The sequence below is a fragment of the Coregonus lavaretus genome (assembly GCF_964263955.1).
Source record: "Coregonus lavaretus genome assembly, chromosome: 30".
NCBI classification, from domain to species: Eukaryota; Metazoa; Chordata; class Actinopteri; order Salmoniformes; family Salmonidae; genus Coregonus; species Coregonus lavaretus.
Window position 1 is genome coordinate 6,656,106 of NC_140017.1, and position 17,176 is coordinate 6,673,281.

The 17,176-nt window shown below is 40.1% G+C and overlaps 1 protein-coding gene across 1 annotated transcript in view; it reads left to right on the forward strand.

Annotated features, from left to right (window-relative positions):
• LOC311105862 (glutamate receptor ionotropic, kainate 4-like) overlaps positions 1 to 17,176 on the forward strand; it is a gene marked incomplete at both ends in the record, with an annotated part of 245,044 nt that overhangs the window by 136,744 nt on the left and 91,124 nt on the right. The window lies entirely within an intron of this gene.

Sequence of the window (17,176 nt, forward strand, 5' to 3'; positions counted from 1 at the left end):
AATGCCTACCATGCTGTATGAAAAATCATTCCCCACTCTCTTGAGCACTATGTTTTGACATTACCACAGTGCTTAAGTACTTTTTTAAATGTGTTTTTAAAATATATGGTGGTTGGCCCAAAACAGACATTTTTTAAACATTTACAACGGAAAATGAGCATTTCTTATTGAACAAGTCCAGGTAGTCCCTCCCTATTTCAGTCAGTTTTCTTCCAGTTGGTGCCTAATGAACACAACCCTGGTGTGTAACATAGGTGTCAGTCCTGGTGCCTATGATGGCAGGCAGAATGGCTGTGGGGCACTGTATTAAATTAAATCCCATGTCCCCGATAATGCAGCAGCCCAATTTGTGCGTCAGCTGGGGGAGTAGACATTTGTAATTTGTCACTAGCTTAGATGTGGTAATAGGACAGTTTTGTGATCAGCCGCTCCAGAGGATGAGAGATAGTCACTCCTCACATCCTCTGTGTTATATATCATCTCTCTCTCTCTCTCTCTGTCTCTGTCTCTGTCTCTGTCTCTGTCTCTCTCTCTCTCGCATCCCTGACTGTCACCTCCACCTGCATTGATCTGTCTGGGAAGTTGGAACGTATTCAAATTGGTATGTGTGGTAGGTAATCCAGAGATCTTAACAGATACAGTGGGTCTCGTTTGGATGCAACACATTTGTGAGTTTAAAATACTGAAGCTGTGAATAGTTTATAATTCATTAAGATTAACCAAGGTATTCAAAAAGTAACATCCTGGAATGCAGTCATCCAAATTTGAATTTGAACTTGACCATAATCAACACATTAGATGTTTTTTTGATTCACTAACAATCATACTACAATTGTCATAATGCTTTGAAATGTAGTTAACATTTACTCCTAATTAAAAAGTAAAATTGTACTGAAAATAGCACAAAGAGCAATCTGTGTCTGAGCAATCTGATATATATATATACACTACCGATGAAAGTTTCGACACCTACTCATTCAAGGGTTTTTCTTTATTTTAACTATTTTTTACATTGTAGAATAATAGTGAAGACATCAAAACTATGAAATAACACATATGGAATAATGTAGTAACCAAAAAAGTGTTAAACAAATAGCAAATATATATTTTATATTCTTCAAATAGCCACCCTTTGCCTTGATGACAGCTTTGCACACTCTTGGCATTCTCTCAACCAGCTTCACCTGGAATGCTTTTCGAACAGTGTTGAAGGAGTTCCCACATAGGCTGAGTACTTGTTGGCTGCTTTTCCTTCACTCTGCGGTCCAACTCATCCCAAACCATCTCAATTTGGTTGAGGTCGGGGGATTGTGGAGGCACTCCATCTTAGTAAAATAGCCATTACACAGCCTGGAGGTGTGTTGGGTCATTGTCCTGTTGAAAAACAAATGATAGTCCCACTAAGCCCAAACCAGATGGGATGGCGTATCGCTGCAGAATGCTGTGGTAGCCATGCTGGTTAAGTGTGCTTTGAATTCTAAATAAATCACAGACAGTGTCACCAGCAAAGCACCCCCACACCATAACACCTCCTCCTCCATGCTTTACGGTGGGAAATACACATGCGGAGATCATCCGTTCACCCACACCGTGTCTCAAAAAGACACGCCGGTTGGAACAAAAAATCTCCAATTTGGACTCCAAAGGACACATTTCCACCGGTCTAATGTCCATTGCTCGTGGTTCTTGGACCAAGCAGGTCTCTTCTTCTTATTGGTGACCTTTAGTTGTGGTTTCTTTGCAGCAATTCGACCATGAAGGCCTGATTCACGCAGTCTCAGTCTCTTCTGAACAGTTGATGTTGAGATGTGTCTGTTACTTGAACTCTGTGAAGCATTTATTTGGGCTGCAATTTCTGAGGCTGGTAACTCTAACGAACATATCCTCTGCAGCAGAGGTAACTCTGGGTCTTCCATTCCTGTGGCGGTCCTCATGAGAGCCAGCTTCATCATAGCGCTTGATGATTTTTGCGACTGTACTTGAAGAAACTTTCAAAGTTCTTGAAATGTTCCGTATTGACTGACCTTCATGTCTTAAAGTAATGATGGACTGTCATTTCTCTTTGCTTATTTGAGCTGTTCTTGCCATAATATGGGCTTGGGCCTTTACCAAATAGGGCTATCTTCTGTATACCCCCCTACCTTGTCACAACACAACTGATTGGCTCAAATGCAATAAGAAGGAAAGAAATTCCACAAATTAACTTTTAACAAGGCACACCTGTTAATTGTAATGCATTCAAGGTGAAGACCTCATGAAGCTGGTTGAGAGAATGCCAAGAGTGTGCAAAGCTGTCATCAAGGCAAAGGGTGGCTATTTGGAGAATCTTAAATCTAAAATATATTTTGATTTCTTTAACACTTTTTTGGTTACTACATGATTCCATATGTGTTATTTCATAGTTTTGATGTCTTCACTATTATTCTACAATGTAGAAAATAGTAAAAATAAAGAAAAACCCTTGAATGAGTAGGTGTTCTAAAACTTTTGACGGGTAGTGTGTATATATTTGAATCAGCTCCTTACAGAAGTGGAGTTACAGGTAAATGGAGTTCAGTTGGCTAGTTTTAATGGTAAGTGAACAGCGTACAGCTTTACTTGTCTCTAATTGCCCAATGTGGTTTCCCGACATGAACGCCATCAATGTGAGCTATAAAGGGATGGTTGCTCTGTGATTTGTACATGCAATAACTCCGAGATCATCTCGTTAAGCCTTGCGGCGGTCGCTGACGGTTAACCTGGGAAGTGACTTTTTGTATTGTCTGATTTATCTCAGAGCACAACGCTGAGTCGTAGAGATACGGCTCGTTTTCAGGAGAGAGATACAGATTAGGTTTAATGTAATGTATTTTCCTAGCCATGTACAGTACTCACGTTCATTGCCAATATGTGACCGACCGCCTTGATTGGGTCTTATGCAGCAACATTTTAAATTGTGTTTTTTACATTGGATAAAAGCAGAGACACAGAGCTACAAAATGGTATATCATACACTGCATTTAAGGGAACAATGGGAAAGTAATTCTGCTTTGAAAGTTGATAAACTTGTAATCTCACTTTTGAGAAAATGGCCATTGATTGTTTTGGTAACTACTGAAGAGCTCTTCCTTGTCTACACCCATTCAGCATCATTCACACCCTCTTAAGCTTTAGCCCCACCCATCTCGTTTCGCTCTTGGAGTGTGGAGTGTTCAGAGTGCTCTGGCCGATGAGTAGGGTTGATCCTAGCGTTCTGGCCTCACAACATCAGTCAAGCACCCAAGCTAACCGGCTAACATTGGCTAGCTTGCTAGCTACTTCCAGACACAAAATTGGGATTAAGGTTAATTATTTACCTCTGAATAACATGAAAACAGCCTAACCAGCAACCCACTGACCATTTTACTCGCACTAGCAGAGCTGGTTAGGCTGTTTTCTTGTTATCCAGAGCATTGGTGACTGTAACTGTGCAACAATTTAACTACGCTTTTTTGCCGACGTTTACTGACACCGGCCATATTCAACGGGTGTTGTGCGTTCGTAAATTAATCAGTTATTCTGCGCTCTGGCATACTCAGACTAAATTTACGAACGCACCCGAAATGGTTATTTGCATAGTGGAGTCTTTTGTTAAGACATATAGCTAGCTAGCTAGGTAAACAATGAACCTAGCTAGGTAAACAACGTGTCAATCATACAGGTAACGTTAGCTAGCTAGCTAAACAATGAACCATAATCCCAACTCATGACGTTACTACCCTGCATGAATCTGAAGGTAGCTAAGCAACTAGGTTCAATGTTAGCAAGCAAATGGCTCTGAGATACGAATAATAAGAGCATACACATAACATTAGCTAGCGAGCCAGCCAGCTAACGTTAGCTAGCTAGCTAACAGTACACTTTAACTTCAAATGAAACCACTTTCTGTCAAAATTAGAAATGTGTAATATCTGAAAATGTAGCTAGCTAGAGTATCTTACCCATATACATCATGCATGATGGACGCGTCTCCCTGTCACGGATGCCATGGTTGCCCTTAGTTTGAAGATTTATTCTGGAGACAGGTGTTTTCTCCATCTCGTTAGCTATCATACTCTAATTCCACTGATTTCAAAACTCGATCCTCCAGAAAGTGGAGAGCAACACTTATGCAGCCCCACTACACGATACATTTTATTTTTTAAGTTGCGTTAGACAGGGTTACCTACATATACTGACCAGCTCAAATAGACAGAAGCGTGCTATTTGCCAGACCAATGCGAACTCCTCTCTCGGCATGTCCAGCCCACTCATTATCTCAGCCAATCATGGCTAGTGGGAAGGTTGCTATCTTTTTCTGTGGCTTAACCAACTAGGCTCGTAATTTAACAATTGTATTCGTATTTACAGATGGCATACAAGTTTGTTATTAAGGCACATGAAAGTTCACATGTTCCAGATGGCTCTCCTGTGAAGTAGTGACCCCCGACATACGCCTAGTTTCCTGAAACGAGTCACATATGTGACCATCGACGATGACTCATTTATTTGTCAGTTAGAATGTGTTTTTGTTGATGTTGTGAATCCAAATGCCAATGTGAGGCGGCAGTGAATCAACAACCAATACATTGTACAATTAAAAAAATTATAAGTAATTTTCATTCACCTAAATTTTAATATTATGAGCAACCATGCAGAACATGAATCAACCATCCATGTTGTTACACAGCCAACACATTCTAGCAATGATAATTTTCATTCACCTACTCATTCGTAATCTGAAGAAGGATCATGCAGAACATTTATCTATGTAACACAGTAGGCTTGTAACACTGAAATCAGTCCCCCTCCCATGGGCCTGTGTATTCCCATCAGGTATCCCATATCCCCCTGCTTTACCCAGCATGCTCCTCTCTTCCTCTGACATCCCCATACATCTGCAGCCGGAGCGCTAGCCCTCTGACACACACTGTGACAAACGACCTGCCACTCCATTTGTGTGCCTAATTTGTTTCCTCAAATCATCTCGAGATATGGCTCATAAAAAAAGGGGGGCACTCTGCAAATTACTTCTAAACAGGATTCTGGTGTCGCTTTTCTGGGATTCAGGGCGTAATATTTATCTTGGTGTTTGTTTTGCTGTGTTTGTCTCGGTTGTTTGTTTCCTGAGTGCAGTCATTCAGAGCTGGGAGGAGATTGCAGCCATTCCTCTTCTTCCTGTCTCAGTCTGTCACGGCCATGTTGTTTTAGAGGATTACAGACGAGCTCCTCAGAGGACAATGGAACATAACTCACAAGCCATTGAGAGAAACCCAATGAGCAGCATTGTCTTGTCCAACATCATATTTGCCTGTATCTTTGAGTGTGTGTGGGTGATGTTTGTGTACAAATTAAGTACCTCAATCCCCAACATTTTGCAAATGAACTCATCAACAGCCTTATTTACGTGTGTGCGCGCCTGTGGGCATGTGTGAGTGAGTGTGTGCATGTGTGTGTGCGCGCATACGTGACTTGTGGACCTAGGCAGGGTTATTGAAACTGAGGATCATTGAGTGGCAGTGCTGTGAGTAGCAGCTAATACTGTGGAAATGAAAAAGGGCAGCTGAAGTTGTGGGAGAGGGATCCATGTCCACTCAAATAAAATCAACTTGAGTTTTCTACATTGACTCTTCACATTTTCCTCAATGGGGTCCCTTATTGAGAGAGGCTTAGGGAAGGTTATAGGAAAGGAGCCATGGAGAAGGTTAATCCAGTGGAATCAGTTCAGTCAGTAGACATTTACAAATATTTCGCTACACCCGCAATAACATCTGCTAAATATGTGTAAGTGACCAATAACATTTGATTTGATTTGACATGATGCTCACACACACGCACACGCGTACACACACGCACACGCACACACACACCTTCATTCTCTTATAGTAACTCCTTGGTGTTCCTAATGTTTTGAACACTCAGTGTATGTGCCACTCAATGACAGGCCAGTCGATTAGGTATTACTGTCCCCGGGGCCAGGGAGATGGATGAGGGAGGATGACCATCAATGAGCAATCATTACAGGTAATGCGTTTGGATGTATCCCGCCCAGGGGAGAGCGATGAATTATTTCACTGTGAATTCCTTTACTAACACATCAGCCCAGATAGCCAGCTTATTATGAGCCGGACCATGTGTTCCCTCGCAACATTCATTTAGCTTTCCTGCCTCCGAAGGATAGGGGCCACGCCGTCCGGAAAGTAATGAATAATCAAGAAACAATCACTTCAGTTAAAGATGCAGTCGGAATTAGTTTGGCAAGGTAGTGGAGAAAGGAGTTGCAATCCGGCTGCGTTGATGAGCACCTATCTATGCGGTTCGCTGTTTACAAGCCATTACAGTGGCGTTGTCTACTTAGCGTCAGCCGACAACAGTTTGAGCCTTAATGTAAACTTGGTACTGTCATCCAAAGTGAAAAGACATTAAAATACATTATTGATTTTGAAATAAGTGGCTTTTCAAGTAAGTGGCTTTTAGTAGCTGGCTAGGAGGAGAGTCACAGCATTTTGAGCAGCGCTCCCCTTGTACATTTCTTCATAGCCTATACGATGGCAGACCTGATAGAGCTTTCCGCACCTATATGTAGAGAGAATCGTCCATATTCACTTAGAAAACCCTCCCCTCTTCCCTCCACTCCCCCCTTTGGATTCCATCAGAGTAGTGTGTGGGTGTATATGTGGGTGTGCGTGTCGTGTGCATGTGTGGGTGTGCGTGTTCATGCGTGTGTGCATCAGAGTGATTTGTGCCCTCCGATCCAAACTACTCGGCAGGATGGAATAAATCACATCAGGTTATGCACGGCGCCTCGTCTTCCATCAGCAAGATGCCTAATGTCATTTGAAGGTTAGGCTAGCAGAAGATCACGTCACTTTGAGTCCCCAGCGCACATGGCTTGGTTGACATATTATGCCTGTTGCCTAGCGGGGGCCATTTTCCTCCTGTTTGTTTTGTTCTTCATGTTTTGTTTCCTCGCCACACACCCATGATCTCTCTTGTCAAAGCCGTCATTTTCATGCATCTATGCTTGAGGAAGAGCTGCCGGTGTCTCTCGCTGTCACACACACGCATGCATGTACACACGCACGTGCACACACACACACACACACACACACACAGAGGAGGGAGAAAGCAGGGTGGCCTTGCTGCCTGCTTATCTACCACTGCCGGGAAGAAGGCTATATACTGTATAACAGCCAGTGGCATAGTGACGTGACACAACACGTGCACATGCAGGCACACAAACCCCTCTCTCTCTCACACACACACACACACACACCTGCCTTTATTGGGGCTTGCTGGGAACCTTTGTGCAGTGAGCAATGGTTGGGTTTGAACTTCTGAAGCATTGCTGATGGTTTTATTTAAAGAGCGACTTCCCCTAAAAAGCAACTTCTCATTTTGAAAAGGGCCTATATGGCATCGATATGAGTCAGAAACATTTATTCTACTGTCAAAATTGACTTCAAAGTGTAAATAGGATCATTTTGGTCATAAGGTCAGTCTCGTCCAAAACAGAGATTTGTGAGAGGATTGAAAAAAATGGTAAGTCACGGAATGAAGGGTACCTTCAGTTTTCCTTGGGTTGGGTTTATTTTAATCCTGCCCACATGCCCACAGCTGGCAGCACCCAAGTAATCATAAATTCGGAGCGCAACTGCACGCGACCGATCATAATGCCCATGGTCAATTTGGTTTGACATCCAATATTCCTATGGGGCTAGTTAGGGGCCATCAGTAAATTACATGGGACAATATTTGTAAATGTCAGTAGCTCCAAATTTCAATGACTTTAAAACCTCAAACCAACTATAAATTGTAGAAATGAATTTACAAATATTGAAAGAATTTAATGAGACAACTAAAAGATAGTTCCATTTACAATGTGTAATTTAATTATGGTCCCTAACTAGCTCCAGAGATAGGCTATCCAATGTCAAACCAACTTTGCCACGGTCGCACACCAGCCGGCTGAAGCTAATTGGCGAAATAAGTTAGCTAGCACTAGCTAGCCTAGGCAACTTCAAGATAAGACCTGGTTAGACTGTTTCAAGTTAACTATAAGGGTGAGTGACTGTAACTGTATACTGTTTTGGCAGAGTGAATGTACAAACGCTTGCCACGTGCGAACACACACACACACACAAGAGACACCCACATTAAACCCCCCCCCCCCCCCCCCCCCCGAAAACAACTCTCATTTGGCTTTAGTCATGGCCGTTGCATTTCTTAATGACCAAGCCGAAAAATGAGGCCAAATCAGGAAGTTCAGCCCCCCTTTAATAGTTAATCCCCATTATGTGTTTGGCATTACAGTTTCCCTGCATTTGTTCTGTGCATTCTTGGGACTTGGCTTCGACATGCTTCCTGATTTTCATTACTTTTGTGAACAGTCAGTGTCATCTCTGCAGTATGATTGGTTGAGGTTTGTTGAAATGTGCCGTTATATTGCATTTATCTCGCCATTACTCTCTCCTTCTCTCTCTCTCTCTCTCGCTCTCTCTCTCACCCGTACCATTTTTCTCTCTCTCTCCCTTTCTCTCTCTCTCTCTCTCTCTCTTTCAAACACACACTCTCCTTATCTTCCCGTCTAACTCACACACTCACATAGTTTGTACAAATACAGTGTACAGAGACAATTCACATGTCTATCAGCTTGCTTGTCTTTGAAACCTATACTGTCCATAGCAGTTACAAGAAGTGGTACTGATCATTACAATATGACAGACATAATATACAAATATTTAATAAAACTGGTGAAACTAAACTTCCTCTTCACGGACATTATCTGAGAAGTTTGAAAATACATTGCGCTGCATATTCCAGATTAACTCATCCCGTCTATTTGAAATGTGTTTGCTCACAGCACAGTGTGTTATTTTTTTTATTTTATTTTTTTTAATTTTTTTTATTCCTTTTTATTTTTTTATTTTTTTTAATCTTTTTTTTTTGGGGGGGGGGGGGGGGAATGGATCAGCTTAATATTGCAGATAGACTGTATCTTCTATCAATGTAATTGTCTGCATCACTTCCAATCCCCCATGTTTTTTAAATTTTTTATATATATACTCCCCTTTATTACTTTTCAACCCCACCATCCTTTCCCTACTTGGAGTAAATTAGTGAACAACAATGCCCAGGCCTCTACTTCCGGTCTATACTTACTATCTACACCTTATGGACAGAGTTCATTTTACAATAATTCTATTATATATTTTTTTATTTTATTTTATTTTTTGCTCCTGAACTTCTTCTACTCTCAACCTCTCCGATCATTTTCATGGTGTCCATCCGGTTTGCTTTTATATGCCATATCTTTCTAACTGTGCTCCTTCCCAAAAGCTCCCAACATACAACCTATATACTTATTATGGACACAGTATGCTTACATTATTAGCTATCTTTGTTATTATTTGTTGTTATTTGTTATTAGTCCCATCCTTCAACTCTATTCAATACCTCCCATCTATCTCTTAACACCATCCATATAGTAATAATAATAATAAATCTAGGATTTCTATTTGCCATATATATTTCAACCGTACTGTGATGTTTTACAAAAATTCTGAACCTTTCTATTCTCATTGCTTCTACAGATTGTGAATTAAAAATAAACATTTTTGCTAAAAGTATTATTATATTATTGATTGATTGACTATGACTTTTCAGATCACCCAGTAATGCTATCTGCAAGGTTAGTTCCAGGTAAATATTGCAATCCTTTAGCCATTCCTGGACCTGTGTCCAAAAACAAGCTACAAATGGACAGAACCAAAACAAATGATCTAATGATTCTGTCTCTTCACAGCAAAACCTGCAGAGCTGGGAAGATTGTATCCCCCATATAAATAACATTCTATTGGTAGCAAGAATTTTATATAATAATTTAAATTGAAAGATTCTAATTTTTGAATCCGGTGTCGTTTTGCGTGTCAGTTCATAAACACTATGCCATGGGATCGGTACGTCAAAGATCTCTTCCCAACTATTTTGCAATCTATATGGGACGGCTGTCAATCCTTTGGTCCTTAAGTGAAACTGATATACTTTTTTTATTAATCACAGTTTTCCTTAACCAATTATGTTCTTTAATGCAAGGCCGACAGACAAGTTCCTTACTTTCTCCCCCTTCCACTTTCCTCTTCCACTTTTGCGGTAAGGCTGCAATTATTTGGTTGTAATTTTGGGTAGAGCAGACATTTCCATATGTTTTTGTTAGCTGCATGTGTGACATAACTCCACCAGTCCTACCGATGATATCATTTACGAAGATTATACCTTTTTTAAACATTCTGTCAAAAAATAAAGGTTTTTTGTCAATTAGTATATTTGAATTTAACCACAATATTTGTTGCATTATTTGTTCTGTCGTTTCTGGAGGATTAAATTGAAATTGCAACCAACTTTCTATGGCTTGTTTTAGAAATAGTGACATTTGGGAGATTATTTCCTTTTCAAATAACTGAAAGTGAGAGGTTGTAATCTGAATAAAGGGAAAAAGGCCTTTCTTGAACATTGGGTGAGACAATCTTACTAATTTGCTTGAGAACCAGTTCGGATTTAAGTATAACTTTTGTATGACTGAAGCTTTTAGTGATAGGTCTAATGCTTTAATATTTAATAATTTCTGTCCTCCGAAATCATATTCATTATATAAATATGCTCTTTTAATTTTGTCTGTCTTGCCGTTCCAAATAAAATTGAAATTTTTTTTTTCATATAATTTAAAAAACTGTTCGCTAGGCGTAGGCAAGACCATAAGCAAATAGGTAAACTGGGATAATACTAAAGAGTTAATCAGGGTGATTTTTCCACAAATTGACAGGTATTTTCCTTTCCATGGTAGTAAGATCTTATCTATTTTTGCTAACTTTCTATTAACATTTATTGAAGTGAGATCATTTATTTCCTTTGGGATATGTATTCCGAGTATATCCACATCACCATCAGACCATTTTATTGGTAAACTACATGGTAATGTAAAAATTGTATTTTTTAGTGATCCAATACGTAATATAGTACATTTGTCATAATTTGGTTGTAATCCAGAGAGGTTAGAAAATGTATCTAGATCCTCTATGAGGCTGTGGAGGGATTCTAGTTGTGGATTTAAAAGAAAACATGAATCATCAGCGTACAATGACACCTTTGTTTTTAAGCCCTGTATTTCTAATCCTCTGATATTATTATTGGATCTGATTTTAATAGCTAACATCTCGATGGCCACAATAAATAGATATGCAGATAGTGGACATCCTTGTTTCACTCCTCTTGACAGTTTAAAACTTTCTGAGAAATAGCCATTATTTACTATTTTACACGTAGGGTTACTATACATGATTTTGACCCATTTTATAAGAGATTCTCCAAAATTGAAATGCTCCAGGCATTTATATATAAACCCCAGTCGAACTTTATCAAATGCCTTTTCGAAGTCTGCTATGAATAGCAGGCCTGGTTTCCCATATTTTCCATAGTGTTCTATTGTTTCCAATACTTGCCTTATATTATCTCCAATGTATCTTCCATGTAAAAAACCTGTCTGATTAGAATGAATAATATCCGACAATACCTTTTTAATTCTATGCGCTATACATTTTGCTAGGATTTTTGCATCACAACACTGAAGTGTAAGGGGCCTCCAATTTTGTAAATGGACTGGATCTTTATATTTTCCACTTGTATCCTGTTTCAGTAATAATGAGATCAGACCTTCTTCTTGAGTGTCAGATAATCTACCATTTACATAGGAGTGGTTAAAACATGCTAATAACGGTCCGCTTAGTATATCAAAAAAGGTTTGGTATACCTCGACTGGTATGCCATCCAACCCTGGAGTTTTCCCGGACTTAAAGTCTTTAATTGCATCCAGAAGTTCCTCCTCTGTAATTTCACCTTCACATGAGTCTTTCTGTGTGGCTGTTAATTTGACATTATCAATAGAAAAAAAATCTCTACAATTAGCTTCAGTTAGAGGAGATGGAGGCGACTGAAAAGAAAACATATGCTTAAAGTACTTTGTTTCTTCCTTCAAAATATCATTTGGTGAATTATGGGTGACTCTGTCAATTGTAACCAGTTTCATTAAGTTATTTTTGGTAGCATTCCTATGTTGAAGATTAAAAAATAATTTTGTGCATTTTTCCCCATATTCCATCCAGTTTGCTTTATTTTTATAATATATTACACTTGATCTTTCTTGAATAAGTTTCTCCATTTCTTTTTGTTTTTCCTCTAATTTATTCTGAGCCTCTATGTTACAGTTTTTATTGCCATCTATCTGTTCTGTTAGATTTTCTATTTCCTTTCTTAGTATAAACTCTTTTGACCTAAATTGCTTTTGTTTTCGAGATGAGTACTGAATTGCATGGCCTCTAAAGGCACATTTAAAGGTGTCCCATACAATAAGGGGATTCGCTGTACCTATGTTATGTTGGAAAAAGTCAGTTATAAATTCCTTTGTTCTAATTATGAATAAAGTATCATCCAATAGGCTTTGATTACATTTCCAATATCCTCGCCCACGTGGAAATTCAGTAAGAGTAATGTATATGCCTATTATATGATGGTCCGACCGCATTCTGTCCCCTATCAACAGTTTTTTTTACTTTTGGTGCCAACGAGAATGAGATAAGAAAGAAGTCAAGACGACTAGCTTGATTCAGTCTCCGCCATGTATATCTCACTAGATCAGTATATTTAAGCCTCCATATATCTACTAGTTCTAATGTATCCATGACATTCACAATTTCCTTAAGAGCATGTGGGTGATTGTTTGTGGTGTGATTTCCTTTACGGTCCATTGAGCTATTTAAAACAGTATTATAATCCCCCACCATAATAATATTGTCTTGAGTTGCTTGCAGGCTTGATAATTTATTATATATATTGTCAAAGAATTGTGGATCATCATTATTTGGTCCGTAAAGGTTAATGAGCCATATCTGTTTATGGTCCAATAACATATTTAAAATAATCCATCTACCTTGCGTATCTATTTGGACAATTTGCACATTCGGATCGAAATTACTATTAATTAATATCATCACCCCTTTTGAATTTCTTTGCCCATGGGAGAAGTATATTTCCCCCTCCCATTCTTTTTTCCACGCTACTTCATCTCGAATTGTTGAATGAGTTTCCTGTATACAATAGATATTATATTCCTTCTCTTTGAGCCATGTAAATATTGTTCTTCTTTTGTTATTATCAGCTAAGCCATTACAATTATAACTGGCTATATTTATTTCACCATACACCATAATGAGATACAAGTTTCAAGTCTATTTATCATTATATATGTTTGTAAATTTACCAATAAAAAATAGCGTAATGATTGAGTGTCCATATAGCTGTACCGTGATATTTGCATTGCTACGGAGTAACCCTTCAATTGTTCTCCACTAATTCCCCCGCTAAAGCCCCTCCCCATCCCAAGTTGAGCCGTCATCCCAGTGATCAGCATCCCACCCACGTCCCTCCGTATCCCTAAGGCCCCGAGAGGCCAGGACCCATCCATCGAAAACAGCACACAGTGGCACCCACAAAACAGAAGCAGATTAACCGCCAAAAGCATTTCCAATGCTTTCACCTCTATATATATATATATTTTATTTTATTTTATTTTATTTTATTATGCATATCCTATTTTCCATCATTATCAATTAATATGCGTAATAATGTCGGCAGTTCACGCGTAGGATTCCAACATACAGTGGGGAAAAAAAGTATTTAGTCAGCCACCAATTGTGCAAGTTCTCCCACTTAAAAAGATGAGAGAGGCCTGTAATTTTCATCATAGGTACACGTCAACTATGACAGACAAATTGAGGAAAAAAATTCCAGAAAATCACATTGTAGGATTTTTAATGAATTTATTTGCAAATTATGGTGGAAAATAAGTATTTGGTCACCTACAAACAAGCAAGATTTCTGGCTCTCACAGACCTCTAACTTCTTCTTTAAGAGGCTCCTCTGTCCTCCACTCGTTACCTGTATTAATGGCACCTGTTTGAACTTGTTATCAGTATAAAAGACACCTGCCCACAACCTCAAACAGTCACACTCCAAACTCCACTATGGCCAAGACCAAAGAGCTGTCAAAGGACACCAGAAAAATAAATTGTAGACCTGCACCAGGCTGGGAAGACTGCATCTGCAATAGGTAAGCAGCTTGGTTTGAAGAAATCAACTGTGGGAGCAATTATTAGGAAATGGAAGACATACAAGACCACTGATAATCTCCCTCGATCTGGGGCTCCACGCAAGATCTCACCCCGTGGGGTCAAAATGATCACAAGAACGGTGAGCAAAAATCCCAGAACCACACGGGGGCACCTAGTGAATGACCTGCAGAGAGCTGGGACCAAAGTAACAAAGCCTACCATCAGTAACACAGTACGCAGCCAGGGACTCAAATCCTGCAGTGCCAGACGTGTCCCCCTGCTTAAGCCAGTACATATCCAGGCCCGTCTGAAGTTTGCTAGAGTGCATTTGGATGATCCAGAAGAGGATTGGGAGAATGTCATATGGTCAGATGAAACCAAAATATAACTTTTTGGTAAAAACTCAACTCGTCGTGTTTGGAGGACAAAGAATGCTGAGTTGCATCCAAAGAACACCATACCTACTGTGAAGCATGGGGGTGGAAACATCATGCTTTGGGGCTGTTTTTCTGCAAAGGGACCAGGACGACTGATCCGTGTAAAGGAAAGAATGAATGGGGCCATGTATCGTGAGATTTTGAGTGAAAACCTCCTTCCATCAGCAAGGGCATTGAAGATGAAACGTGGCAGCGTCTTTCAGCATGACAATGATCCCAAACACACCGCCCGGGCAACGAAGGAGTGGCTTCGTAAGAAGCATTTCAAGGTCCTGGAGTGGCCTAGCCAGTCTCCAGATCTCAACCCCATAGAAAATCTTTGGAGGGAGTTGAAAGTCCGTGTTGCCCAGCAACAGCCCCAAAACATCACTGCTCTAGAGGAGATCTGCATGGAGGAATGGGCCAAAATACCAGCAACAGTGTGTGAAAACCTTGTGAAGACTTACAGAAAACGTTTGACCTGTGTCATTGCCAACAAAGGGTATATAACAAAGTATTGAGAAACTTGTGTTATTGACCAAATACTTATTTTCCACCATCATTTGCAAATAAATTCATAAAAAATCCTACAATGTGATTTTCTGGATTTTTTTCCCTCATTTTTTCTGTCATAGTTGACATGTACCTACGATGAAAATTACAGGCCTCTCTCATCTTTTTAAGTGGGAGAACTTGCACAATTGGTGGCTGACTAAATACATTTTTTCCCCACTGTATAACCCGGATTGCCATTGTATTACACTTAATTCATTGACAAGCAATTATTATCCTAGCAAATAATCCCCGCGGTCCATCCCATACCCTCCCCCCCAACATCCCCACCCCCCCACAACAGATGCCAGACAAGCACACACGCACATACTCACATACTCCAACACACTCAACCCCCTCCTCCACAATCCACCATAAAATCAGATACTCAACAGCTGTTATATCCCAGAGCCCAACTCGAGAAATAACTTGATTTACGAGTGCACATACAGTTATAGCTGATTGAGAAAGCATGCAGATTGAGCAGAAATTGATAACAATGTGAGATTTGATGAATCTACTTAATCTATGTCAAGTCCTAGGTGATGGAGATCAGATCCACCCTCTTCACCTGAGACACAAACACTCTGATCCCCCGTTGTAACCATTTTCCCAAGCATCTCCATGCGGTCAGACCTTTGATTATTTTGTGCCACCTGGGCCACAATGATTAACCCCCTCTCTGATTGTCCGAGTGTGACCCCCTCCCCATGGGTTACTGCAGCCAGTGTTGCCAGCACTGCCACTACCTGGGTGGGCGTACCCCACCGGAATCCCCACCGGCTAGGTAAAAAGGTCATAAAGGTTCTCATTAGCAGCTTTGAGAATTTCCTTGTATATTATGCTCTCCCATCAGGGGGCTCTGGCTTTGTAGGACCAACCCTGCCAGGCAGGCTCAGAATCTTGAGGGGGCGGTGCTGCTCAAGTAGGTCTCTGACCGCATTTATTTCTCTGTTTAGGCTGCATATTCACAGCAGGTCCATAAAAGAGATGGGAACTTCTCTTTGGTGTATGGGTCGCTCAGTTGGGTGTCCAGGTTATAGGGTTAGGGATCTTTCCATCATGATAGGACAATGAAAAATTAGATTAGATGTATACTATATTTAAAAATGTATATCCCTCATCTACACAAAATTGAAAGCTCTCTCTCTCACTACCCCTGCTCATAGACCCCTGGTCGGCTCTGGGATATGCAACCATTTCCCCTCTCACTCACTTAACGCCGCACCTTTTCAAACACAAAAATGCACACCACATGGTTGACTGCGGAAGAAATGGGCCGAGCATGCAAACGCACCCGCATCCACATCTGCCGCAAGGGGGAAAGGACGCCAGAGAGAACACAGGACCAACCACAACAACCATCCGCCAAAACAACAACCTCCCGCCAAAAAAGCCATGTTCTAATTATTTGTATTATAAGATGTATTATTCTGCTTGTTATATCGTTTTATCCTTTTATAAAATACTATACTTACTATAAATGTTATTTAATATTACAATCCCTATCATTGCTAGTATCAGGTGCTCCAATATTTGACTCCTCTATTACAACTTTTAGAATAGCCATGGAGTAGTCTTTGTGTCTCTGAACATTTGGTTGTCAATATATAATTTATCCACCACTAGTGCAACACGTTTCCCTTTTAATCTGTTTTCCTTGAAGATTGGATACAGAACTTTGCGCCTTTCTACAATCTCCCTCGGGAACTGATCATTCATGCCTATTTTCGTGCCAGCAAGTATTTTTCCTAGGCTTTTCACCATAGCTTTATCCTTAAAAAAAGCAAATTTGGCAACGATTGGGCGCTCATATTTCTGTCCTCTTTTTCCGAAACGATGTACACGTTCGAGTTGGATTTTATCGACAGCCTCGAGTGGGATTTGTAGCGCTGTATGCAGGAAGTCCTTCATAATATTCTCTGTTATTTCTCCCTCCTTTTCCTGAATACCCGTAAGTACTAGATTTTCCCTCATCGATCTAGTTTGGATGTCTAGTAAGGCTTCTCTCAGAAGATTGTTCTCCTTTTTTAGTTCCCTAACGTCCGT